The 25452-nt window shown below is 40.0% G+C and overlaps 1 protein-coding gene across 1 annotated transcript in view; it reads left to right on the top strand.

Annotated features, from left to right (window-relative positions):
- The window catches only part of ZMYND11 (zinc finger MYND-type containing 11), a 1778022-nt gene that overhangs the window by 65611 nt on the left and 1686959 nt on the right, over nt 1-25452 (top strand). Inside the window, exon 2 of the mRNA XM_044064681.1 lies at nt 11632-11696. The gene's annotated coding sequence lies outside the window, so the exon portion shown is untranslated. The remainder of the gene's footprint in view (nt 1-11631; nt 11697-25452) is intronic.

The raw sequence follows: 25452 nt of genomic DNA on the forward strand, positions 1-25452 counted from the left end.
ACCCAGCAGTAATATTTGATATTAATTTACAAACTTTCTCAGAGAGGGACTGTGCATTTTGTATGTTGTCTTTGACCTAGAAACATCTACTCATCACCACCTTCTGCACTTGCCTTGCTGTAAGTAAGTATTTAGGGCATAATAACTCTTTTAGATTAAGATAGGAATATAGTAAAGTGCAGCTTAGATGTTTTCTTTATTTATTTGAGACTGTTCTGCAATGATGTTTTAAATATTTTCTGTGATTTTGAACTGTGATGTAACTGATTACATACTGAGTATTGTTTTGTTCTTTTATTATTAAATATATTTAAACCTTTTAATTGTGGCTGGTCTGTTTTAGAGATATTTAAGCTCTTATGGTACTTGCATATCTATATGGTGACACTGTACAAGCCACTCTTAAATAGCCTTGCTCTTGGTCACACTACCATTTGAATTAAAAGTAACATTACACAGTAGGATTGGACACCCTTTGTTAAGACCCTTACAGTAGCTGATAAGTAGTGGCTGCTGGCAGTGGAAACTACCTTATAGTCTGGGCAGAAGGGGTCATAGCCAGTAAACCTGTGCCAGCCTTTCCCAGGAGTGTGTGTGTGTGTGTGTGTGTGTGTGTGTGTGTGTGTGTGTGTGTGTGTGTGTGTGTGTGTGTGTGTGTGTGTGTGTGTTTGTATATAAACCAAATCTCAAAGAGTTAGTGTGTCAGCTACTTGGGCAGGGACACGAAACACTGGTTGGACAGAGAGGATACTAGAGATCTTGGTTTAGCCACTCAGCTGAGATCTCAACCCTGTAGCTGTGCCAGTGGGGAGTCTTATTTGGGGATCTGGAGAAAGAGGGAGAAACCAGCCCCAGACTGTGATCTCCATGTGCTCTTAAGGAAAATTGTATTTTACTGTGTGTGTGCTTGTCATCCTCCTAGCATGTACGTCCCCCACTGTTGCCAGTGGTGAGGAGTGAGGCTCCTTGATTACTGGGCCAGTGTAGGGGTGTGACAGTATAAAAAGCTTCATACCACTTGCATTCACAGACATCAATGAGCTATGCTGAAATATACACAAATGCCCTGTACAAAGACTTAAGCAACTGCATACACTATGCCATATCTGACCAGATCAAAACCAGGTCTTCCCATAAAAATAAGCCACAGTGTTGGACTTCAAGTATGAACAGATTATATAACAAGAGAAAGAAACTGTTGTCCAAAAGCAAGAGGGATATCACTCTGCAAAGGAAGAGTTCTCTCCTAAGCCTAAGCAAGAAAATCAGAAATCTTGTAAAGTCTTCTAAAGCAAATTACAAAACTAAACTTGTATCCCTAACCAAGGATAATCATAAGGCATTTTTCTACATCCAAAGTCAGCTATGTTCCAAACTGGTTGTAGATGGGATCATTCATGCCATACTGGAAGATATCACCAACATGCTAGCTGACAGATTCAGGCAAACTTCACCCCCTTGTACCCACCTACCATATCTCAAAGCATACCTGACACCAGCTCTCTGCCTATTATCTCTAGAGAACAGGTCATCTCTGTACTTGCCAAGGCCAAAAACACAGCCTCAGTGGGGCCAGATAATATCCCAGGTTGTTTACTAAACAATCTAAAACAAGACCCAGAAGAACCACTTGGCATTCTCTTTAATAATAGCTTGAGAATTGGTTACATTCCTGCAGAATGGAGAACAGCAACAGTAATCCCCCTGCACAAAGGGTGAACATCAACTGACCGTGGGAACTACAGACCTATAAGTCTAACCACACTCATCTGCAAAGCCATGGAAAGAATTATCATGGACCTTATCAACAAGGACATAGGCAACCTCCAAACAATGGACCCAACCCAGTTTGGCTTTGCTAAGGGTAGAAACTTGGGGGGCTTCTTTGAGAATGTCACCAAAGCCATGGACAAAGGACGGTAAGACAGTGCACACTGCATTTCTCAATCTTGCCAAGGTTTTTGATGCAATTGCCCACTCTGGCATTGTTGAGAAACTCTCCCAGATAGGGATTAACCCTTACTTTACCAGATGGGTAGCCAATTGGCTCACCGACAGAACACACTCTGTCGGAATTTGTAACTCCACCTCCACAAGTAGGCTTGTCACCAGTGGAGTACCACAGGGGTCTGTGCTGGGCCCCTTACTGTTTGGCATCTATTTCTCAGAAGTCCAGGTCAAAGTAGACAGTCTTTGGTCCACTAAGTTCGCTGATGATTGCAAACTGGGAGTAATCACTGAGTCCCCCAATGATGTCAACATATTACAAGAAGAGCTAACACAAACAAATGATTGCTGCCAAAGCCATGGTCTAAAACTAAATGCAAAAAAAATGCATTATTATTCCCTTTGGCAAAACAAAATCCCTCAAATCACAATAGTGCTAGCATCCCCAGAGTTCCAAACCAGTGGTTTGTGACTTGGGAGCACAGGTTGATAGCAATCTGAACTTTGACCACCAAGTTTCCACAATGGTAAGGAAAGCCTTCTACGTTGCACACCTCATTAGCAAGGGCATAGCATCCAGGTCAAGGGATGTTATAACTCCACTATATTCAACCCTCATCAGACCACTAATAGAGTGTAATGCACCCTCTTGCATGTTCCTCACAAGACACCTGCAGCAGCTGGAAAGCCCTTAGTGGTTTCTCACTAAGAAAATACAGGGACTCCAAACTATGACCTACATGGACAGGCTGAAAGCCCTGTTACTTCACACTTTATCTTATAGCTGTGAGATGACTTGTGCCTGGCCTATAAGGCAATCTCCAACCCTGTCATAATGGAAATGCTGCACATCTGCAAGTCAAATAATACAAGAGTCACTCACTCTAGGGTTCTCAGCCTAGCTTGTAACATTAACAGAACATGCTGGAGAGACAGATATGTCTCACAAAGGCTGCTACTTATCTGGAATAGACTTCCTCTTCATGTAAACAGAGGTCCTCACTGACCCTATTTAAATGCAACCTAGTTAATTGAATAGGAAAGCACAAATTTGTCCCTGGGGTTGCACCCATGTCCCTTATGGACAGGGGTAGCCAATGTTGATCACAAACCCAATCTTTTCATAAATTCATTCTGTGAATTACCCAAAAAGAACAAATGGAGATACTTGGGATTAACATCACTAGGCATGTAAAGGCTCTAGGGCCGCAAGCCTAGTAATCTCCTATGAACCTATGTGACACTACTTTCCAGAATATGCATTTGCAGATTGCATGTTAAACATCCCCTGGAGTCTATCATACTGTTAACCTAATCTAAATTCCTCTCCTGTATGGTTCTTTTCAGCCACGCTGTTGGAAGTAAATCTTCTCTCCTCTTTGCTTTGTAGTAGATTTTCATGAGAACACCTCACAGATTCACCCCCAAATTATATTTATTGTTTAAAAGATAACCACCTAGATGATGCAGTACTCCAGGCTGTCTGAACTTGTTCATTCAAATAAAAGTTACTTTGTTCTGTATATGTTCCATAGGTATGTTAGCAGTTCTCATCCGGGGTCAATTTGTCCTGTTTAACAGATGTATACAGGTAAAAAGAAACAACAAATAGTAACCATAAACAGTTTGAAATTCTCAGTTGAAAGAACATCACATTAACTCATGTTTCTCAGTTGAGTCATTAACTCAGTTCTCAGCTGCATCAAAGAATGCTTTTATGTAAACTGTACCTCAAAAGTAGCAAATAACATGATATCCAATAATGTAGAGATACCAGCTGACCATGGATTCAGAAAAAGCAAAAATGAAAGCAAAAGCTGTTCTTCTCTTTACAATTTTAGTTCATTTTCTTGGAACTTTACATTTTTGTTTTATGCCACAGCCTTTGAAAGAATTAGTGTCCCAGCAATTGAATGTCTTTTGCCTCTACACCATGCTCATTGTTTAAAACAATATGGTGCAAAATTCCATTGTCCTGGAGCTAGACTATTCCTGCGTACCTGGGAACAGACCTGCTGAACTGGCTCGGGCTCATGTGGGGCTTAGCAGAGGCCTCATATCACAATTATGAGCAATGCTTTGGATTCTAGTGAAGAAAATATGAGTGAGCCTAATAACTACTTTGCAACCTGATACACTTTGCCTGATTTAGCCCCTTTGCTTTCTGGGATACCCTTTATAAATTAATATCCCCATTACTTTCAACTGATGCAGTTCTGTTGGAGCTGCACCTCCTGAGGGAAGGTATAAACAGCTTCACAACCCCCTCCCCTCCACATTAACTGGCACATATGTCCAAACCTGCGCCAAAGTACTGTGTGAGCATTTATATAGCTGCATGGAATCAGGAGTACCAGACAGGACAAAATCATCCTCCTCAAGGAAGAGTAAACCTGTCTGGTGGAAATCTACAATAAATAAACTCTATAATAAAAGGGGAAAAAAAGTTGCTGTCCAGAGCCAAGAAGGAGCAGGTGTCTAATTGGAAGCAATTTCTCCTTAGCCTGAACAAGCAAATAAGAGCACTAGTGAAATCTTCCAAAGCAAACTTCGACTCCAAACTGGCCACATCTACTAAAGACAGTTAAAGGCTTTCTTCACACAAGTCCGCAATCTCAAGGGAAGCACCCAGATCTTCTTAGAACTGGTGGTCAAGGACACCACATACACAAACCCTGTAGCTATAGCCAACCTGCTGCAGACAGGTTCAGTGAAAACTTCACTCCTCTGTCCCCCCTCATCAGTAAAGTAGGACATCCCCAGAACCTGCCCCCCTCCCCTTATCTCTAGGGAGCAAGTCATCACTGCCCTCTCAAAGGCAAAAAATACAGCCTCTGTGGGACCCGATAACATCCCAGGCTGCATTCTACATGAACTCAGGCAGGAACTTGCAGCACTGTTAGCTACCCTATTCAACCAAAGCCTGAGTACCGGCTTCGTCCCAGCCAAGTAAATGACAGCTACTGTCATCCCTTTGCACAAAGGTGGAACGTCCACCAATCCAGGAAATTATAGACCCATCAACCTAACTAACCTGATCTGGAGGCCATGGAGCGGAATATCATGGACCTCATTGACAAAGACATTGGGAACCTCCAGACACTTGATCCCACACAGTTTGGTTTTGTCAAGGGGAGGTCATGCCTATTAAATCTGGTCAACTTCTTTGAGACAGTCACCAAGGCCATAGATGAGGGGAAGATGGAGCACACTGCCTACCTTGACCTGGCCAAGGCCTTCAGTATTATTCCCCACTCAGGTATAAAAGATAAACTCTCTCAACTAGGCATCAATCCACGTGTTACCAGATGGGTACCAAACTGGCTCACTGATAGAACCCACCTAGTCAAAATAGGGGAAGCCATAACAAGTGGTGTACCCCAGGGATCGGTTTTGGGGCCTCTGCTCTTTGGGATATACATCTCAGAGGTGCAGGCCAAATCTAGTGGGCTATGGCTGACCAAGTTTTCAGATGACTGCAGCCTGTGTGCTGTCATCAATTCCCCTAGTGATGTGGACATCCTTCAAGAGGGTCTCACCCAAACAAATAACTGGTGCCAGAAACATGTCCTCAAACTGAATGCCAAAAAAATGCATCATCATCCCTTTTGGGGAGAATGACATCCCCACAAATTATCACATTGATAATAAGGCACTAAGCACGCAATCAGTCATGAGGGACTTGGGAACCCAGGTTGATAGCAAACTGACTTTTGACCACCATATTGCTTCCATTGTACGGAAAGCTTTCTACATGGCCCACCTCATTAGTAAGGGTATCTCATCCGGGGACAAGGTGGTCATAACATCCCTGTATTCTTCCCTTATAAGACCGATTATTGAATACAATGTCCCTTTCGGCATGTACCTCACAAAGCACATGCAGCAGCTGGACAGACCACAGAGATTCCTCACCCAGAGAATCCAGGGCCTCAGACATCTACCCTACACAGATAGGCTAAAAGCCCTGTCCCTCTACTCAGTCTCCTACAGACTCCTCAGAGGTGACCTCTGTCTGGCATACAAAGCAATCTCAGACCTCACCCTGATGGGACTGTTGCATATCCGCAAGTCAAGCTCCACTCAAGTAACCCACACATTAGACCTCAGCCTGGTCTATGACATCAATAGGACTTGTTGGCAGGAATTAAACCTTTTTAAGCGCAACCTGGATACCCGGATGGGGAACAGAAAATACACCCCTGAGATTCCACCTATGTCCCTGCTGGACAGTGGCATAGGGTGCTGACTTGTTGGAACATGGGCTAAAGTCTTTGCTAGGCTTGTAAGGGCCTCAGGGCCAATAGCCTAGTAACTTCCTATGATTCCAGAAATGAGCTTGTCACACAGTCATTGGCATTGCTTTAACTTCATGAAAGTTGTGTGCCATCATAGAATAATATTTATGTGCTTTATTTCTGTAGACAATTTGCTACATAATGTTATGAGGTGGTTCTAATGCTTTCCGATTCGCATAGATTACAGAAACATCTGCAAGGCATTGAACAGTAAGGTGTAAATGATTTATGTCTTACAGTGCAAAGGGGAATGTATAGCACAGCAAAACATGGCAAGCATCCCACTGTGCAGAATGCAATGGGTATCCCACTCTGCTGTGTACAGACTGTATAAGATTCAAAGTCATATGCCACAAAGTGCCTAAACTGGCTGACTTCCATAATTTTACATCAAACACCATGTTAGAATGGCCACAATCCTGCATCATGGACCATGCAACAATCACTTGTATTTTATTTTCTAAAGGGGACTGCAATGTCTCTGGGCATTTACTAAATAAATGGCACTTCTACAGTTCCACCATTCCAGGTTATATTTTATAAAACAAGGATCTGCCACAGTCTGTGAGGTGTATAAAACCATGGCAACCCATTAGCATGCAAATTACATTGATAATGATGCAGATCTATGAACTGCATAGAGAGTCTCACATTACACTACATATAACTTGGCATTTTGGTACTGCAATTCCACTGAGCAGGTATGAAACAAGATGTCATCAGTTATTCTATAATGCTCCACCTACTGTAAATGACCATCTCCAATATTATTGGAACTTGGAGAAATGAAAATAATTGCCTTCTGCAGTAATCTTGGTGGAAGAGGCTGTTTTGAGCATTTTTGTGAATGTTAGACATTGTTTTTAACCAGCGATCCTTTTGCCAAACTGTGGATGGTACCAAGTTATTGAGTCGTGGTTTTTAGCCGGTGCACCAGTGCTTTCTAATAGGGCGATATTCTAGCGTATGTGACTTTCTATCATATATACTCATCCCTCTCAACTTCTTCACACAAGAAATTGGACAAAGCCAAAATTAATCTGGGTGGGGGCAAAGGCCCAAAAATAGGGACAGATTTTAAATATTGCTCTTATAAACTTAGAAAATTGCTAGAATACAAGGCTTTGTGTTAGCATGCATTTTCTGAAGGATACAAAGTCTAAAACTCAAATGTCTGTCATTATTTAGTGACTGCAGTCATCAATGTTTTGCCATAAACACAAATTTTGTGTGAACAGATGAAAATATGAGGCAAAAATCTGGACAGTCTAAGAAAATGAGGACAGCTGAGAGGTATGTATATACATACACATTATTCATAGGTTTTGTTGTGTAAGAATATGTTTTACTTAAATATTTTATTGTCCTTAATTAACGGTTCAAAGTTGACACTAATGCACAAACAACACACAGAAAACGACGACAAAGATACACATAAAGTAATGATAACACAATATATATCTTCACATTTCCTCTGAAATAATATAAGGGGAAAAAAACATGAGTTAATGTGATGTTTTTTTCACAACAGGTGAGTTCTTCGTATCAATGACAGTGGAAATTAAACTGTGCTGGAGTATTTGCAAGAAGTTTGACAGTGAGGTAGACAGGTTTATACTCAGCAGATGCAACCATTTTAGTTTTGAAGAGCCAAATTTACAGTTGGCAGGTATCAACAGCCTAGCTTCTGAAGTAGTGCTGTTTTTGTTAGAACTATGATGAAGCTCTGTAACACAGCATCTTGCATTCTGTACAACAAAAGATGTGTCCAAATTCACCGGCAAAGACGTAGAAATAGATGGTTGGCCTGTCTGAAACATCTAGAGGAGACATAATGTAGGGCACCCAACGTATGCACGAGGCTTAAACAGTACAGTGGGATTCTGGGGGCATGACGTCATACTAGACTTCTATTTTGTATCTTTTGAAGTTGTAACTTATAACTTAGCTCTTCAGCAAATATTGTACTCAGCTTGTTTTAGGTGAAGTAAGTAAACGACACTTCAGGTCACCTAATTATCTAACACCTGAGCACAAAGACATTGTAAGAGGGATGAACTCCTGTTATAAAGTAAGATTATCTACTGTGCAAAGCCTCCAGATTTTATGAGTTTTGGGTACTTACGTATTATCGCAACCAGATTTTCGTGATAATAGCGCTTGCTTCCCAATGTGGAAATGTAAAAAGAAATGTATGCAAAATCACACTGACAATGTCAACTTCATCTAAAAACATTGTTTAGGTAGCAAAAACATTGTCAATTTAAAGGAATGAGAGCTTCTTTCAAGCTATGCTGTTTTCCAACATCTTGTCACTGTAAATACATTTTACACAGCCGCTATGTGTAATACACGTTCCATATCCCCAGCCGCGAGCCTGTAAATGTTGTCAAAGTTATACTTCAGATTAGTAAAGACGATCTATGTAGATATTAAGTGGTAGTGAACTAACCCCAAAAAACAACCTTTATATATACAATGCGTTTGTGGGATCTACCTAAGACAGAAAAGGAGTCAATAGCACTTTTCCAGCAATATAGCATTATATCAACAAGTAAAGAATGCTGTTCCGGACATTCAATGACATTATACTATGGGAAGCAGATTTTTTGGAAATGCAATACAGAAAAATGTTACCAACACTTAGGAGTTTGAGTGAGTAATTTCTTTGAAGGAAGTAGAATTAATTTTACCACCGCTGTCTGCTTTTTATTGTTGGGCAAAGCAGATGACATCTATAAGTTTCTGTCAGGAAGAACTGGACATGGCTGACAAGACAGTCATAGACTGAAGTAACTACTTACATGATACGTCTGTGTCTTAGAAATGGGGAAAAAGGACAAGAAAGAAATCGGAGGGCCAGGGTGTATTGTGGAAATAGACGAGACTCTTTTTACTAGACGTAAAAGTAATGCTGGCCGTATTTTCCCTCAACAGTGGGTATTTGGAGGGATATGTAGGGAGACAAGAGAGACTTTTCTTGTAAAAGTTCCTGATAGAACAGCCGCAACATTATTTAATAAAATCAAAGAATACATTAAACAGGGCACTACTATTTATTCAGATTCATGGCGGGCATATCAAACTCAACAACTAGAAGAAGCTGGTTTCAGTCATGAAAAAGTAAACCATAGCTGCAGCTTTGTAGATCCAAACACAGGAGTGCATACACAACACATAGAGAGAATGTGGGGATCTGTTAAGTGGAGAAACAAAAAACAGAGAGGTACTGCAAGACACCATTTGGACTCCTACCTAACTGAATATATCTGGCATGAAACACAGCTTGCACTAAAGAAAGACTTATTTGATGCAATCTTGACAGCAATAGCAAACAATTTCTCTTCATACAAAAAGTGTAACCCAGCAAGTGAACAATCTACAAGTATGCTTCCTTAATCAGCAATAAAATATTTACAGATATGTTGCTCAAAAACATCTGGAAGACACCCACATGAATACTATGCAAAACATCCACAAAACATTGCAACAATAACTGCTATTCCCCACCAAAAAATCAGTTTCTGTCAAATACTACAAGAATGTTCTTCGTAACTTTAGCCTCCATCATCAAGACCTTCATCTATGTTTGATTGTTTAGATTGCTATTACCTTTAACTTCAATTATTTCCTACAGTATGTCAAATAAAACTAGTTATTTACCAAAAAAATGTATTGCTCCAGATTTCTTCTTCTCAGGAAAAAGTTTAGTATTCAATTTCGTAGTAATCCATCACACAGTAAAAACGAACGAGCATTTCCCATGCGTCCTCAATTCACTTCTGCACTAAGACAGCAGTGCAACCAATTTTGATGTACGCAAAGTAAGTTTCATATTTCTGCGTTAATTTACGCTACTAATTTGGGGCAAACTACATTGTACCCAAAGAAAACATCAAATTATGTCTTACTTTTAGTCTCACAATCTGTTTTTGGGCCAACAAACATATTACCGCAACCGCGAAAATCTGGTTGCGATAATACGTAAGTACTGAGTTTTGTTATTTAGTTTATTTACCTCAGTCTGTCCAGCAAAGTAATTTCCTTATATTTTACCTCATTAACTGTGTGAACTACAGCAAGAACAAAGTTCTTGATTTAGTATATGTTCTCTGACTAAGGCCCCTTCTAGTTTCAGCTGGTTCATTCATATACTGGTAACAAGGACACAAATATGCATGGCCAAAGTATATTTTTTAAGCAATGCTTTTTTTCCACAGAAAACTGGCCACAGCAACCCACAAACAAAAATGACTTGTCCGAAACGTGCCAGTACAGCTCCTGCTAGACAACACAGACTGACTCAGCAGGTATAGTCGGGCCTACTGAATGAGAGAACTTAGATAGGTCTACTGTCCTTTGGATCAACACAGTCCAGGATGACCTCTGGGGAGAGGCGGAACATCATTAAACAGGCCCTAGGTCACTTCCATTGAGCTCTAGGTAAGATGTGGCCATGGTGTTAAAGGTGGCATCTATAAATGCTTTCAAATATCTGATATTGTGGCTGGATTAAAGATTAAACTTCCAACAAAAAATGGAAATGGCTAAAGCAAAAAGTTAAACAAATAACTCATCTGAGCCTGGAAAAATGTCTCATTTCCTGACCCCTAACTGTGGAGTTGTAAATGAAAAAAAAAAAGTACTAATAGCACAATATGCATATAACCCCCCCCCCCCCTTCACTGCCACTATCTCACAGAAAAAACAGACCTCTGTACTTAGAATTGCTAACAAAATATGGTGATTCATGACTCTTGCCTTTCATCATGACTACTTTCAAATCTTAAAGATCTAGTACAAAAGGTCCGAAAAGGAATATCGTTAAAATCTTCTGTTTTAGTTCTTGCAAGATCTGAATAGGTGGTTATGCACAGGAAAGTTTTTTTTCTACATTACAAACATGTTTTTAATTTAGTTTTAAAAATGCATTTACATGTGCACAGAATTCTTGTGTCATGCAACATCTGTTTACTGCAAAGTGCGATCAGAGGCAATGTGTTGATGCATTTTGGAGTGCAAAAATAAGTATGAAACTTTAATGGTTGGCTGTAATCCTAAAATATGTTTTATTTTTTGTTAAAAACACATACAGCAATAAGGGACAAAAATTAGTGGATAGTTGTGTCACATTACTCTAATTCACTTACAAAGTAAATATGAAAAACTAGTGTTGCAGCCACAGGAAAGCTGCTTGTTTAAAGTCTCCAGAGCAGTTTGAAATATGTATGGTACCTTCCTACACCCAGAGCAGTGTCATCAAAATGCATGATGTGATGGCATTATTCAGGTGTAAAGTGTTCATTGTGTTGGGAGTCAGGATGTACAAGCAGAAATATTTTAAAACTATTTTTATTATTTATTCATTATTTGCATTGCATTTCAGTGCACAGGCAGCCCACAGCAATGTAAGAAGACCACAAAATTGCTAATTTAAAAGAGACCTGAAAGGTAAGACAAATCTACTTGATCTTTAACAAAAATCAGATGACTTCCTGCTCCTTGGCTGCCTTAGTTATAAACTGCTTAACTCTTTGTTTCCTGGAATAGTATAGTTATCAGGAAAGCAGACTTCCTGAGTATCCTATAAAAATATATTCATATTTACAGGAGATTTTCCTACACTCCTGTGTCGAGCATATTCATCAGTATTTTCATAGTCTAATTTCTGATGTCCTGGCACAGAAACATACCAAAAACTAAGGCAGCAAGGTGGCATCTAAAGATGACATGATTTGCTATGTATGCATAGTGAAACAGTCAACAAGGGATATACAAAGCCAGATTTATTAAAGAGTGTTTACAAAAAATTATGAAAAATATTACATCTGCGGTGTTTACATCAATAGTATAAAATGGAGTTTGATACTGGCATATTGGATTAGGTATTAGGAAAAAAATGACATTAAAACACATTGGGTAATGTGAAGGCATTCTGGTATCCAAATGTTTGCTTGGTTAAGCATTTAAGATTATTAGCAATATTTTCATAGCTGCATTAATTTCATTATTTTATTTTTATTCTTGCTCTGTTGACCAGGTCAGTCCCACTAGCCAAGTAGTGATATTTATGCTACTAGGTTTTGGCCACGGTATCAGGGAACTTCCTCTTACCCATTTCAAAAGATGCTTTGGGATGTTTTACATCCATCTGAGCTATCACCAACTCAAGCAGATGAGGCCTCAGTTTAATGTCTCATCTGAAGGACGGGCTAATAAAAGCTGTGTTGCCTACAAGTGAACAAATAGTGCCATATTATACAAAAACATTAAAACACATAATGTTCCCACTGAGACTTGCCATCTTACACAGATTTTTAGATCAATATTTTTTGCATATTGTGAAAATATTAAATGCATAATTTGTGCAGATTATGCAATATCACAAAACAATAGTATACTACCCTCTCTTTACTGAAACAAGTGAACAATTCTTCCACTGATATTTTGGAGCTATAGAAATATCTTTAGAAATAAAACTTTGATTGACCATAATACTAGTAATTTATAGCAAATAAAATACCATTTTTCTTTCATAAATCTGCAAATTATATTCAACATCTCCACACAGACCTTTGATATTAACCCAGAGTGTAGCCCGTTGCCTGTCAAAGAGCTTTCATACTATACATTTTTGTAACTCACATTGTTTATCATACACTGCAAATCTTGTGAAGCATGCTTATAATAGAGGATTTTGAATAAAAGCTCTCAGGAAGCTAGTGGTTTCCTGTCTTAGAAGAACTCAGAAAGCAAAGGGATTAATTATCCCCCTGCTGCTCAGGATTGAACAAGTTAGGTAGGTTTTTAATCTGCCACTTCCATTGCAACCTTAGTTTCCTCCCTTTTAATTTATCATTTTTATCCCTCACCAAATCTAGATCGTGGGTAAATGGGGACTTTGACATGATAATGGATTAGGATCCCGAACCATACTTGTATTAATTTACTTGTCTCTCTCTCTCTCTCTCTCTCTCTCTCTCTCCCTATGCAATTACCATACTTTTGCGTTCAAATTTGTCATTGTACATACTTTTTTGTTCTTAACATTTACAATGATTAGTAGCTCCAATTGCAGAAAAGATCAAAGAGAACAGATTACAGTGGTTTGGGCACATGTGCAGAAAAGCAGAAGACAATCTGGTGAGGAAGATTTGGGATAGACAGGAAGAAGGTAAGAGGAAGCGAGGACATCCAGCAAAGAGGAGGATGGATTGTGTGAAAGAAGATCTGTGACAGTCAGGTATGAGTGTTGAAGAAGGCAGGAGTGTGGCACTGAATTGAGAGTGTTGGAAACAGTTAACACAATACCCCGACCCCATGTAGAAAAAATGGGAAAAAGGGGGCTGCTGCTGCTGCTGCTGATGATGATGATTTACAATGATCACAGAGATTTTGATTTGGCTTAAAATTTTTATTACAAATTTTGACAGCAGAAAAATAGTCATTTGATAAAACAAAACAGAAAAGCCCTCATTCCAAATCTGTACTCAAAACGATTAAAAGTAAACTGCTGCTCCCTTGAAACTCACACCTGACAAGAGATTAAAATGAAAGACTCGGTAAGGTGCTCATTCAATTCCCTGACAGCCTAGTCAATAAGACTTGTGAGTGTACATGCAGCTACCAGATGTGTTATTCAGTTACAAATTCTGAGTGTACAGAAAAAGCTTCAGATTAGTAAGAGAACCAAGGGACAAGCTCTCAGTTTGATTATAAGGGGGAAATAACAGACTCTTATTTACTACTGGGTGACATAGCTAAGCCTCTCAATAGTCAATCAGGCCATAGTCTTGGTATGCACCTATGAATCTAAGTGGGATATACTGAAATTGGCCATTTGTGACCACCCCAGCTAATAAATTTAAATAAATAAATAGTGCATTCTAGTCATCGGTGGCATGCTGGAAGTGCCTTACTGAAGGTAGTTTTCTGGGGAATGTATGTTTTTGGTGAATGCTGTTTGTCCAACTGACAACAGCACAATGGCATTATCACTGAAAGCCATTTTCAATGAATAGGTGGTCTTGCCCTTTCTTCACTGTTATGTAATTGTGGAGTTGGTATATATAATTTAGATGAGGGGTGGGAGTCTCCCCCTATGCAAGAAGTGCAAAAAAGATTAAAATACCGTTCACTGAAAGTGGCTTTCAGCAATTTGTTTTCGGTGTTTTGTCAGTCAGACAAAAACTTTCAACCAAATATCATAACTCTATTTTCTTGTACTCTCAAAGAAAGGGACTCTGTGTAGCCTTTGATTTTTATCACTTAAAGTGTTAATGTTGAGCACTTGTCATTGCAATTTTGACCCTTCAATGTGAAAAAAAATCACCCAGGAAAATATGTAATTTATTTATTTATTTATTTATTTATTATTTGTTAACCGGGGGTGTCTGACTGAGCCGAAAAGGCCCTTTTTCAGCAGAGGCCCAGGAAGAAAAGCTCCACAAAGAAAAATTACAGACACATTTACTTATTTAGACATGATCAGTATACACACAAATTACAGGAGACATGTTTTTACAGTGGTATGCGGCACATAAACAGTTACAGTGGAGAGAACAAACAAAAAATATTAATTTTAAAAATAAAGGTGATTAATAGATTTGTGGTGTACAACTGAAATTTGGAACATAGGTAGAATACATACATAGTACACAGGTACAGTACATACATTGTAGATTAGCCAGTGTTTGTGAGTAAGATTGAAAACTATTATCAAGTACTCTAGATTTTGTATGTATGTGTTATCTGCTTTCACTAGCCTGGGAGCAATCATGGCACTGCCAACTTTTCTTGAGATGTTGCCTGATGAGGTCTTTAAAGGAGGCTTTGGATGATGTGTTTCGAATGCTTGTAGGGACAGAGTTCCATTTTTTAGCCACTGAACTACTATATAGTGCATCTCCAAAGCTATTGTAGCTGTTGGTGACTTCTAGTAGTAGTTTGCTTGATGATCTAAGAGGCCTTTTGGCTGAGTGATGTTGTACTAGGTTTTTGAGGGCAGGACACTTATTGGGGAGGTAATACATAGAATGACAGAGGCAGAGCTGATTGTAGGTTAGGAGGTTGGGCAGTTCAAGCCAGTGGAGCTGTCTCAAAGCAGTACAGTGATGAGTTCTATATGAGCAATTTGCGGCAAAGTGGGCAATTCTGTTATAGCAGGCTTCCATTTTGCTTAGTTCAGTTTTGTTGAGATTAGTCAGAATGGCAGATGCATAGAGTAGGGTGGATAGAAGTTGGGAGAGAGCAATGGCTGATTTTGTGTTGTTGGTAAGAAATAGTTTGATACGGTAGAGCCACCCCAGTTTGGCATGTACTTTTTTAATAGTTAAGTTGAGATGACTATCAAATTTTAGGTGGGAGTCTATGGTTATTCCCAGTAGCTTAGCCTGTGCCACTGGAGCAATTGGAGTAGCATTAGTGGAGTAGATAGTGAATTGACTGTTAGTGTTTTTGTTAGAACTGGTTATAATCATAAGCTGAGTTTTCTTTGGATTGAGGATAAGTTGGGCTTTGGTAAGGTAGTTTTCAACGTCAGAGAATGCTAGTTGAGTTGTTTGCAGGAGGGTGGGAATGTTTTGTGCAGCACTGATTAAGGTAGTGTCATCTACATACTGAATTACAGATGCATGCTGTGTGGAGGTATGGAGGTCATTTGTGAAGACTGTGAATAGTAGTGGTCCTATGATAGAACCCTGTGGGACTCCTATAGTTATGGGCAGCTGAGGAGAGAGAGAATTTTCCCATTTCACAGCTTGGTACCTGCCAGTTAAGTAGCTTTAGAACCAGGTAAGAATGGAATTTGATAGATGATATTGGTTTAGTTTGTTTAGCAGGATTTGGTGTGAGACTGTGTCAAACGCTTTGGACATATCCAAAAAAAGAGTTGACACTTGTAGGCCTTCATTTTTGAGACGGTTTGCTGTGTCTGTGAAGCAGAGGAGGGCTGTAGTGGTACTATGGGCAGGTCTGAAACCATGCTGAGTAGGTGACAGGATGTTGCTGCCTAGGAGATAGTTTAGCATCTGGGCATGGATGCATTTTTCTAGGATTTTGGCCAGGGGGCAGAGTAAAGCAATGGGTCTGTAGTTATTAAGTTCAGTGGAGGTCCTGCCTTTATGTATGGGTGTAACATAGGATATTTTCCAGAGTTTGGGCACATAGTTTTCAACAATTGATCTGTTTATGAGAGTGGAGACTGGGATAGCAATAGCATCTGCTGTGAGTTTCAAGAAATAGCTGGGAGTAGGTCGGCTGCTGTTGATGAGGTTTTTAGTTTGGAGAGCATGCTTTTGATTGAAGTGGTGGAAACTGTTTTGAGGGTAAAGCTTGTATTAGTGTTATTTGTGTTGGGGGGGTAGTGAGGAAGGAACTGTCCTGTGATACTAAGGATAGAATTGAGTTCACAAAGTGGGAGTTGGATTGTGTTTCAATGGGAACTTTAGTGTCAGGGGTTGTTGGTTTGGGGGTAGCCTTTTGGGTGGATTTTAGTAGCTGGTTTACATTATTCCCAAATTTTTGCGGGTTGTGTTGGTATTTAGTTTGTAATGTTGTGTAGTAGGATTCTTTGTCCAGCCTAATGCATTTTTTTGCACGGTTGCGCAGTTCTTGGTACTTAGCTAGGCTTTGTATTTCTTTGTTTTTTTGATAGTAAAGCCAGGCAGTGTCTCTGGACTTGAGGAGTTGTTTGGTTTCTTTACTGAGCCAGGGGTTTGTAGAGGGTCTAACCTTGATTTTGCGCAATGGAGCGACAGTGTCTCGGTGTTGTAGAAATGTTTTGTTGAAATATGCTACAGCCTGGTCAAGTGGGAGGGTTTTTAGGGGGGGTCCAGTCACAGTTACAGAGTAAAGTGTTGAGGACCTCAGGAGAGAATTTTTTTGTGTTTCTAGTGGATATACAGTTAGTGGTTTTGCATATGCCTGTTCTTCTATGTATAAAGTATATTATGTTGTGGTCACTTAAGGTGTCTGGGAGACTGCCTGTGTGAGGGTACAATGTGGGGTTGTTAGTTAGGACCCAGTCAAGGATGGATTCCCTTTTAGATTTTTTATCACATCTAGTTGGAATTTGGACTAGCTGCTGGTAGCCATGGGGATTTATTAGATTACTTGGTGGTTCTGATATACAGGTGAACCAATCTAGGTTGAAGTCCCCCAGAATAAGGGTTTCTTGTGAGTATGTGGAAGAACACCAGGATAAGAAGTCTTCAAGGCTAGCAGGTGTATTACCAGGTGGAATATAGATCACAATTGTGGTGATGACCTTTTTAGGGTGAAGTTGAAGTTGTGAGATAAGTATGTCCCAATTATTGGGGGAAGGGTAGGAGTTTGGTAATTGACAGACAGTTAAGTTTGACTTGTACAGTAAGGCAGTTCCACCCCCTTTACGAAGTGGTCTGTCTTGTCTAATGATATTGTAGCCAGTAGGGAGAACTTCTGAGTTAGCTATGTTTTTATTTAGCCAGGTTTCTGTTAAAGCAACTATGTCTGGGGAGTAGTGTGCTATTGTGGCCTGGAGTTCAGGTATTTTATTTTTGATACTTCTAATATTAATATTTAGCATTAAAAGATTGTTGGTTTTGCTGCTGTTGTTGATTTGCCCAGGGATGAAGAAAGTGGGGATGTTATGTTCTGACATTTGTGTTGGAGCAGTTTGAGTTGGACAGGATGGATTTGGGCCTGGGTTGGGGTGGATATCCCCACTTATGGTGAGCCTGGAGTTAAAATGGTTATACAGATGTTGGAGTTTGGTGAGGAGTGTGAGAAAGTATTGTTTTTTTGGAGTAGGAATGAGAGCATATGTGTTTAGTCCTGAATTGGTCTGTTATGTAGTTCTTGAATAACTGTGGGCAGATATTATTATAATGTGTGGTGTCTGTATACGAGAGTGCATAATGCAGTGTTGTGCTACTAAGTTTAGGGATATTGCTAGAGTGATAACTTGTGGTGTTGTAAAGAATTATGAGAAGACAGACTAGACTTAGTTGCGTGATAGTCATGGTTATAAAGTTTAAGTTGTTTCTAGGTGGGGGGTCTGAATAGGAATTATAGGGTTGCACTATATGTGGATGGGGAAGTAGTGTGGGTGATGTAAAAAATGCCTAGTGGGAATGAGAGTGATTGGGAGTATTTTGTGTGGAGCAAGTTGGTGTGGTATAATGTGATATGACTTGAGGAGCTGTGATTGGTGGAGGTGATGAGAGGGTGAGCTGTGCGTGTGGCTGTGATTACTATAAATGTAGAGGTAGTGGGGACAGGAGGGAATAGGGGGCAGGGCAGAGGAGCGGAGAGAGCCCGAGCGTTAGCGAGGGCAAACGGAGCGGGGCAGAACCAACCAAGACAAAAGAAAAAGTAAGTATTACTTTACAAATCTGAACACTTTTAAAACAAATTCCTGAGGTCTAATGGCTTACCGGCAAGCAGAATGTAATTGCTAAGGAGCACTTGTGTCTTGGTGGAAGACTAGAAATTTAAAGATGGCTCCATGCTCAGCAGGATTCTAATATAGACTTTGTATTGGGGTAGGGAGATAGCACAAGGGGTGTAAACCAGGTGGAATGCAAAGAAACCAGAGAGGCAATCAGTGGAAATCAGTGAAGGCCTCAGAGGGGGTAAGTAATAATTCAAACTACCTGTAAAGTGAAGGAGAGAAGAGACAGCAAAGTTTATTAAGGTTGGGAGTGTGTCTTTACATTGACTTGATGATTAGTGACCGGTTTGTGCACAGATTAGAGTAGGGAGATACATTAGCAATGAAGGGAATGTATAGAGATGCAAATAAACAGGTGGGCCTCCAAGTGATACAAAAGCAGAAAGCACTGAGAGGGCTGCTTGATGGTTAATTTAGTCACAGGGATATGATTTAAATGTATACTGTCTATTGGACAGTTAGGATTACAGTACTAGTGGGGGGGGGGACACAAGGCTACAACAGTCAGTTTTATTAGCAAGCTGAGAACTACTAAGAAATACTGCTAATGTAATAGCTTCACTCTCATAAAACATACAAGTAGAATGCCTGGGTGGACTGACCCTGCTCTTGAGGCTCAAAATGTATATCCTTGTTTAGTTTGCAGTACTGATTCCTTCTTATACTGTATGGGTGGAGTGGTAGCCGCAGACTGCAGATTTGCTTGAGTGTGCTCCTGCTCTTGAGGCTCAAAATGTATATCCTTGTTTAGTTTGCAGTACTGATTCCTTCTTATACTGTATGGGTGGAGTGGTAGCAGCAGACTGCAGATTTGCTTGAGTGTGCTCCTGCTCTTGAGGCTCAAAATGTATATCCTTGTTTAGTTTGCAGTACTGATTCCTTCTTATACTGTATGGGTGGAGTGGTGGCCGCAGACTGCAGATTTGCTTGAGTGTGCTCCTGCTCTTGAGGCTCAAAATGTATATCCTTGTTTAGTTTGCAGTACTGATTCTTTCTTATACTGTATGGGTGGAGTGGTAGCCGCAGACTGCAGATTTGCTTGAATGTGCACCTGCTCTTGAGGCTCAAAATGTATATCCTTGTTTAGTTTGCAGTACTGATTCCTTCTTATACTGTATGGGTGGAGTGGTAGCCGCAGACTGCAGATTTGCTTGAGTGTGCTCGGCAAGCAGAATGTAATTGCTGAGGAGCACTTGTGTCCTGGTGGGAGACTAAAAATTTAAAGATGTAATATCGTAAGCATAATATCTTAGAAGTTAAACATTAAAAGTAAAGAAGTCACACCCCTCTTAATTAATATCCTGCAAAGCAGTACTGGTGAACCGCTTACCACATCTAATGCACACCGCGAAGGGGATCAGAAACTTTGTCCCATACTCTCTCAGACTATGAAACTTTGTCCCATACTCTCTCAGACTATGAGGTCACACGTGTGTGCACACACACACACACACACACACACACACACACACACACACACACACACACACACACACACACACACACATATACACGCACACACACACACACACACACACACACACACACACACACACACACACACACACACACATGCACGCGCGCACACACAAAACATCATACTGTATGTAAAGTTTGGAAGCCAATACCACAAAATCATCAGCTGTATCTCGAAAAGCCATAAACTCAATACAAAAACAACACAGTCCTCCCACTGACCACAGTAAAGCAAACACAGTCATAGAGCCATGGCAGTGGAGAGGATACAAAAAATATTTGTAGCTAACACTGAACAAAGCCAACTCAAAAGGCCCTAAGGCAGACTGTATGACTTGGTAATCCCAACAATATCTTAGTAGTTGGTGAAGTAATTGTAAGCAAAACATACACATGGCTCAGTGGAGTTTGTAAGGAGCTTGTTACAGTGTCCTGATTGGATTCAAAATCATGGATATCTTCAATTGGTCAGAAAAGATTAAGTCTAAATATGGCAATATTTATTGTTCACACTGGAGTGAACAATCTAAGAAGTTCTTCCCTCTTTGATCTGTAGATGTTGGATTATTGAACATGCTAACAACAAATATGGGAATAACATACATGGTTTGGGAAATCTTTCCTTCATCTTATATGGCACATCAGTGTAATGATACTAAAGGGGTCATGTTCTTCTACTCTCTACCAACCACCTGACCAGAATGCAGTGTTACACCAAGAATATAATGTTCCTTAAAGGACCACTACAGGCAAATGATGGAAAAAACATATATTTTTCATCTTACCATGAATTACTGCACCTCCCAAAGCTGCTTGCAGCAGAATATATTTATTCCTAATTTTATTATTTTTTTTATCCCTGTCTGCTCTCACAGAGGCAGACATCCTGGCAATACTTTTTTTTTTCATTTGGAAAGGTAAGTCTGTCCCAAAATGTCCTATGAGAGCATAGAACATGAGAAAAAGTAGCCCTACTGTATGTTGTCAAACTACACTTCTGTTCGCTTACAATGGAACACCTGTAAAAAAATTGTCAAGTTTGAGAGTCTGCAGATCCAGTGTCACTAGTTGGTCTGCACTTAAGTTTTACAAATGTTGTTCCTACTGATGTGCTACGCATTCTCTGAAAGAAGCTTGCAGAAGTATTACTGAGATAAAAATGACTTTTTACAAAAAGGAGTTTTGTAAGATTCAGTTCCTGACCAAATTACTCCTCCCACCTTCCCTCCTTCAATGAGCCAGATTATCACATTTCCAGTTTGGCTAGGTTCAGCTAATCAGTCAGTTTTGCATGACAATAGACATCAAACTAATCTCAGCATGTTGTGCCACTAAAGTTTTACCTCATATGTTTCTTTATTCCTGACTTTTGACTAGCACTTACACAGGAGTTATGTGAAACACACACACACACACACACACACACACACACACACACACACACACACACACACACACACAAATAACAATCCAGAGTTTAGGTCAATATATCAGTTTCTTAAATTGTGCACAGTGATATATTTGATTTGGATTGCATTCTGGCTGCTCACATGGTTATCTTGGCATATCAGTTCTGTCATAGTATAACCTAAACTATCTTACGTAATGCCAAGCTTTACATTACAACAAAATAGTTCTTGGTTTCTTGTTAACAATGAGCTCCCAAGCCTCTTATATGACCCAGCTGTTAGTATTGCCTTATACAGCTTGTTTTAGTTGTATACTTGTAGCATATCTCTCATCCTATCAGCAACAGACCCATGGAGAAAGCTTCCAAATCAGACCCTTGTCAAAATAGCACTACTACTAATTTAGTAAGCTCACAAGATAAGACTACTTGACATGACATTTCTTTTCTGAAAACAGTCTTTAATTGCAATAAATGTCATTATTTGTTCATGTGATCAGATCTGACACTCACATTTCACTTACCATAAAAAAGGCTCACAAAAAACTAGGTGCATTGTACAGAAACAAACATTCCTCACCAAAGACAGCCAGAATTTCTGCTGCCAATTCCCACCTAATCTCCACTTTACTCTACGCCTCTCTTATACTTACCTACCTTAGACAAACAGACCTAAACAAGCTCAAGGCTTGCTACAATAAAATTGCTAAGTTTGCCACTGGTGCATCTTATCGCAGCCACCACTGTATCTCACTTAGAGAACTTCACTGGCTTGAACTCCCTTAACTTCTTCACCTAAATCAACTCTCTCTTTCCTACAAGTTAGTAAACCATCATCTTAAAGTCCCACCCCTTCAAAACCTTCTCCAGCCCTACTGCTCCACTAGACCACTACGCACAAGCATCAAAAATCCACTTCTAATGACCAAACCCAAGAACTCAGCGGGAGAAGTACTATTCTCCTGCATCATATCCAGATTATGGAACAACCCCCCCCCCCCTATAACCACACTACCTTCTTGCAATCACTTCACGACTGCACTAAAAACTCACTTAATAAGTCTCTGGTTATGCCCATGTACCAATCCTGACTAGTAACCCTCCTTTTGTCTCCCTTTCCTCTCCCCTCCCCTAGCCACGCTGCCTCAAACCATCTGATCATTGCATTCCTTCCTGTGCAGGCTCTGGCTCACCTTTTACCCTCCCCTTCCCTCCTCACTCAGTCTCTCAGACCTGTTATACTTAACTGCCTCACTTCATCTCAACTCCAGATGCATATCCAAATGACTTACACCTAGCTTCCTCTCACTACCACATATACTACTCACTCGGTCTCCTCTCTTACTTCGCTATCTTCCCCTTCCATCCCATTAGCCGTTCTAGCTTGTTCCACCTTCATGTGGAGCTTCTGCTTTATATCTGCTTGAGTTTAGTGCAATATTTGTATATAAGATTTAGGTATATGAGTTTAGAACAGTATCCGTTTGAGCTTAGTACTACCTGTATATACATCCTACCTTTATTCATAGCCTCTAGCTAGATACTGATATATCTGTTCATTACTATGTTTCATATTGTATTTATAACTAATGTTTGCTGCAGTATGTATTATTTACTATTGTTGGAAAATATTAAATTGTTCTTCATGTACTTTGCTGCTCATTTATTGTTCTGTAGAGCTTTTCTCCCCAGGCCTCCACTAAAAAAGGACCTGTGTCCAGTTGGAATTTCCCGGTAAATAAATAAATAAATAAATAAATAATGAGAATCCAACTCCTTTTTCAAAAATTATAGTATTTCAGTGCAAAACTGTAAGCCAAAAGTAGGAACACTTGTGAGGTACACTGATAGGCTACCCAACACTCCTACCCCTCATTTCCCCATTAAAACTATCCCAAATCAGTCAGGGATTTACATACTTCATGACACACATATATTGAAAGAGTGCCAGCAGCTGTAGCACTGACACCATACACCAAGCATCAAGCAAAGCACTCAATGTACTCACAAAGGGCAATCAATGTATATGTCTCAACCAAGCACTGATCAAATTGCTAGAGACCACAATGAGTATAGTTTTACTCTTGATCTGTTCATTTCACAATACATAACATTCACACCACACTTAAAGGGACATCTTCATTCCCCATAAATACACAGCCACCCACGCAACATACCAGTCACCCTTGGGGCTGTTTCCACCACTTTGTAAAGCACTGCTGTAGTGGCATAGCCAAACCAAACTGATTGATGGCTGTCAGCACAGGACTCTCACTCTTGTAAATGGATTTAGTCTACTGCACTGTCACAGTTGTCCCCTTTAGCAGGGCTGCAAACAGGTGTCAATACAGATTTACTTCATATTCTGGTTACATAACATGCAGGACTGGATAACCAGCATGCAATGGCCAGTTCTTCACAAAAGAATTGTGCATGGTCAATGTGGACAAATGTTCAATGTCACTAAATTTGTCTTCAAACCTAGTTTTATGACACCTGCTACCCATCACCTCATCAGTACTCTTCACCCACACCTGCAAACAGTGCTGTTCTTGACACTTTGACTAGCAGAAACACACACAAGCATGCACATTACATGTGTTGGTGAAAGTGGGGTTTTGAGTTCCTCTCCCCAGCATAGTGCTGTAATGGCTAAGAGTTTTTGAAAATATTAGCATGCCATCCCAAGCCACCACATAGAAGTTGCAGCAAGCCCACTGCACTTAATCACCACTAGCCCTCTAAATAAAGCCAAAAGCCTGTATCAGTCCAGCTTTGCTTTACAGTTCTGTTATTCCATATATGCAATAATTACAGACACACACACATACAAATCCAGAATGTCACATGACCATGACACAGTGGGCACTTCTCTACAAAACAGTGTTGCATGGCTACTGTGTACAAATCAAATGCTGTTTTCCCTAAACACGACTGCACACCTAGTAACTGGCATGCCCTTCTCATGTCCAGCCATCTTTTGCATGACAGCTGCAAAATGGCTGCCCATTACACTGTTAATACACCCCACACATTTGCACCACTGTCGTCTACACTCATGGCACATGCACACTCACTGTGTACCGATGAAGACTGGTGCTTTCCCTACCTCTTCAAAAAGCAGTGCTCAATATCTAGGGGAATAAAAGCCACTGATGTCAGCTCAATACACCCACCTATTACAAAAATCCAACTGCACAGACACAACTTGTGACCTAACAGGCCAGTTAACAAGTGGCATTCCATCTTTAAGCACTTGTTCCGTGTTACATCATGGACACCCTGTGTACATGTATGAACACACACACTCTCAATATGTACCATTGAAGTGTGTTGGTTTACCGACCTCTCCACACAACACTGCTTCAATTACAATGGAGGGGTCAAAGGTACTGACATATTCAACACATAACACCCCCCAGTCATAGCCAGCCTTAAGCATAGGCTAACTAGGAGGCTGCCTAGGGCACCTCTCTAGCAGGGGTGCTTTTCCACTAAACTGGATAGTGTAAATAGACCAGGAAGGGGGCACCAGGTGGTGTGGTGTGGTGTGGGAGGGTGGGCGCTGTAAAGCCCTTTTGCCTAGGGCACCACTTGACCTAAGGCTGACCCTGCCCCAGTAATTTCAGCAAGCCAGTGCACTGACACAGCTCTCTCCACAGCAGGGCTATAAGGAGGTGTCAGTCCAGCTTTGCTCCAAAGTTCTCCATTATGCTATATAAATCATATATATATATATATATATATATATATATATATATATATATATATATATATATATATATGTGTGTATATATACACACACATATATATATGTATATATGTATATATAGTATATATATGTGTATATATATGTGTATATATATATATATATATATATATATATATAT

This window comes from Protopterus annectens, chromosome 3.part0, assembly GCF_019279795.1.
Source record: "Protopterus annectens isolate FY-2018-M chromosome 3.part0, PAN1.0, whole genome shotgun sequence".
NCBI classification, from domain to species: domain Eukaryota; kingdom Metazoa; phylum Chordata; order Ceratodontiformes; family Protopteridae; genus Protopterus; species Protopterus annectens.